The following is a 3,823-nucleotide window of genomic DNA, read 5'->3' on the forward strand; positions in this document are numbered from 1 at the left end:
TATATATATATAAAATATTATTATATACAAAAGTGTTTTGCCTTGAGACTTTTATCTTTAACATTTAATTCTTTTTATATCAAATTTTCAATTACAATCACTAAGTTTGAAAAAGTTTAAAGAACGATTCGCTCGAGGAAGTATCTATACATGGCATGTCGAAGGCGCGGGAGAATCTTGTTTGTCGGCCAAAGAGAAAAAGAGGAAAAGATTGAAGCGGAGAAGCAGAAGAAACGAACATACCCGGCGTTCGTGTAATTAATGCGGCACGATTAAGCACGAAACGACTAGGTTCCGGCGGCGACGTGGTTGCGTTTTGTTTTAAAAGCCGAGAGTCGGAGATGTTTAGCGCCCTGCTGGGGGCAATCCTGCTCACCGTGGGGGGTCCTGGCACCCGAGATCCCCCTTCCCCATTTTTACCCTAACGATGCCAGGGGCCTCTAATCTCTTGTGTGTCTAGGTGAGATTCCAAGACGAGCGGGTAGCACACGCGGAACGCGTACGTTTGGCTCGGATGCCTCTTCTCTTCTTCGAATGACAAAAATCGAAATATAAATATCGAGGTTGTAATTGATTATTACGCAACTGTAAATAACTCGCGCATAAATTCACCGTATATTCGCTCTTTTGCAGAATGATTGATTTAAATATTGTTAAGGGCGCGACATCTAATTCGAATCATCAAATCTATTAACTATACACTTATGATAAATTAAATATATATCATTATAAGAATTTTTGAGATAAAAATAACTCTTAACATATATAGAGAGAAAAGAAATGTAACAATAATATTTTATTGCTGCTGAACAACGTATACTAATTAATAATCTCTTTTGGAATCAATAAGCATGAATATAAAATTTGATAAATCTTACGGACGAAGCCTATCTTCAATTTCATACTTAAAATTATTGATAATACTAAACGTGTTACTTCAATACTGTTATTTTTCTAAGCATATAATAATGATATATTACGAAAAACTCATCGCGTAAGCGAATCTTAAATTTGAATATCAGGACGGAATTTGAGATCGAGCAAACTGATCGAAATCATTTTTTCGATACCGAGCTACCAGAAGAGAGATCGACGGATCTCTCTCACGGGATGCACTCGTAACCGCCGCCCCATCGGTGAGTCGATGATCGAGTCCGATCATCAAATCGCAGAGTCATCGGGACACACGTTTATCCTCGTCCGCGCGATGACGAGGCCACTCCGTGACGAACCGTATTGGGAGTGTCTACATCTCCCGGCGGTACTTTTGATTCCCAAACTCGTGATGCTGCCGAGAATCGGAGCCGACAATATGAAACACGTAGCCGTCCGATTCGGCTCGGGAATCCCGCGAATGCCGATGGAAAATGAGGCGAATCTCTCTCTCTCTTCATACATGGGAAAAACAAGCGAGCCATGTAAGGTCTCGTCTATTACGCGACCTCGTAATCGATGAAGAGAATGAAAAGGAGAGATCATTTTTCAGTATCGCTATCCATGTTCTTTCTACGTGACGCATTATTCGATTCTACTGCTTCGATGCGAAAGAAAACCAAAGGATTATATATTTTTCTCTAATAAAAATAAATATAAGAATAAAAAAAATTCAAGAGAAGTATACAAAATATTTAATTTATGTAAAAAAAAGTCGATTTTTTATATATAAAAGAATAATTTGTGTATGTGATGATAATAATAACAATTACTTCATCTTGATTTAGATGATATTCTTGAAGACTGATTAATATTATAAAAGAAGGAATTAATCAAAAGGCGAGTGTGATTAAAAAATAAGACAGAAACATAAATATTTATATGAAAATATATCAAAAAATATGAATAGCTGCAAGAGAATGAAATTCATGCAATAAACGATGTGAGTTGAAATTCAATCCATAGTTAAAATCGCATTCAGAGAGCGAAGAAACTTTATAAAAGGTGGAGAACCGTTCGCACGATTACCCGACGAGAAATACTCGCTGTAAGTATCTCGAGAGTCGCACTCCTCAAGCGGTAACACGAAACATTTCTCTGCGGAAATAATCGCCGGAAACGATAAACGATCCCGGATAGTTTTCAGGAGAGATAGTTGCTTCTTGAAAAGTTCTACTCGAACATGTGACGTAACGAACCGCACGTTTATAACTCTACGATCGTATTCTACACAACGGAAACACGATGATACAAAAATGCCGCTGGAATCACGGCAGATGCCCGCGCGCGCGGAGAGATTGGATAAGTTGAATTGTTGTTGTCCTAAATCGCTCGTCATTGCAACCTGTCACGAGACATTTCTCTCTTTCTTTCTCTCTCCCCGGCGCGACTTGATATTAAAACGAAATCGGCGATACGTTATTTGCGTTCGGTTGAACCCGCGCACGGCATAAAATCGACCTAACAACCAGAGAGATAGGATGGTAAACACAGCAGGAAAAAGCGGCGGAAAAAGAGAAAAGAGAAGAGAGATATGAGACCGACGAAGGAACGAAAAGGAGCGAACTTCCGTTGAACTGATTAGATGCTCGGGTCTCTTCGGAGAAGTCTCGCTGGAATGAAATGGAATGGAATGCGCTGGAATCCGGCGGACGCGCATCACGAACGGTTCGTTCGCGATCGTTGTCAATTTTCCATTTAAACGAGTATCAAAACTAGATCTTGTTAGAGGTTTTACGGTCTGATTTCCGCTTTGTCCCGCTTTGTATAATTTTATAAATATTTATGTGTCATAGAACAGGTCAGTAATATTATTATATCTTCCGCATTAAGCGACAAAAAGATTTGTAAAAATATTTAACAGTATATTTATAATATTAATATTAATATTTAATATTTGATTATTTTCTTGTTATATTTTTATAATTTCGTAAAAAAAGGAAACGAGTTTTATATCACGCGGAAATAATCATACACGGTAATTGATATGTTAAAGTTTTAAATTCTCGCTCAGATTCATAATTTATATTGCTATTTCTGCCAATTATGTTTATCAATTAAATATTGAATATTGCATATTGCAAATAAACGATTGCTATTTAAACGATAAGTATGAAAAACTAAAAAAAGCTCTCATTGTATATGTACAGTAATATTAATATGGTATTAATATGGATCTCTTATAGCTATCGTGGCGTATATTTACAAAAATATATGCATCAAAAATTGATCTTTACACGCAGCAATCAATTCCGGGTATCTCAAGTTGTCAGAAACGAGAAGTGGGCCAAGTGATTGCTAACGAAACGTTTACAATAACGTTAATAATACGTACGTTTTCAACAACTGATATTTGGTTGATTTTCGGACAGAAACATGAAATTCAGGTAGAAAGACAAACGAGAACGAAAGAGGAAGCAGAGAGAAAGAAAGGTAGAAAGAAAGATGCAGACGAGTAGAGATCTCTGCCTCGCAGCAATATTCGGTTTGGAGCATCGACGTTTTTTTTAATGATACGGTACTCTTTACCTTCTCGAGAAAGGAAAGAATACGTCACTGTAACCGGAATTCGAACTCTCGCGGATCGTCTCAATAAATTTCAAGGAAGAAAGTACCTATCTACTACTTTCCTCACCCGGAATTGGAATTGGAAGAACGACTTTCTTGAGATGTCATTGACAATAATCTATATTTTTACTATTTGTTCGCTGCGACAGTTGTAGATCGCATTATATAAACTCATAAGAACTGTCAATTGTCAATATGGAAGATCATTAAGTGTGTTAAATATATGTGTGTTAAATATATGTATAATAAATATATGCATATTATTCGACTCCTATTAAAAAAAAAAAAAAAGCAAAATATTTCGATTATCAAAAAGAACTGG

The 3,823-nt window shown here is 36.7% G+C and overlaps 1 protein-coding gene across 1 annotated transcript in view; it reads left to right on the forward strand.

The window, feature by feature from the left end:
* Positions 1-3,823, forward strand: part of LOC115232698 (homeobox protein aristaless-like) — a 139,512-nt gene that overhangs the window by 131,376 nt on the left and 4,313 nt on the right. The gene's annotated exons all lie outside the window — the stretch shown is intronic.

This window comes from Formica exsecta, unplaced genomic scaffold (assembly GCF_003651465.1).
Source record: "Formica exsecta isolate Colony F162 unplaced genomic scaffold, ASM365146v1 scaffold149, whole genome shotgun sequence".
In the NCBI taxonomy this organism is placed as follows: Eukaryota; Metazoa; Arthropoda; class Insecta; order Hymenoptera; family Formicidae; genus Formica; species Formica exsecta.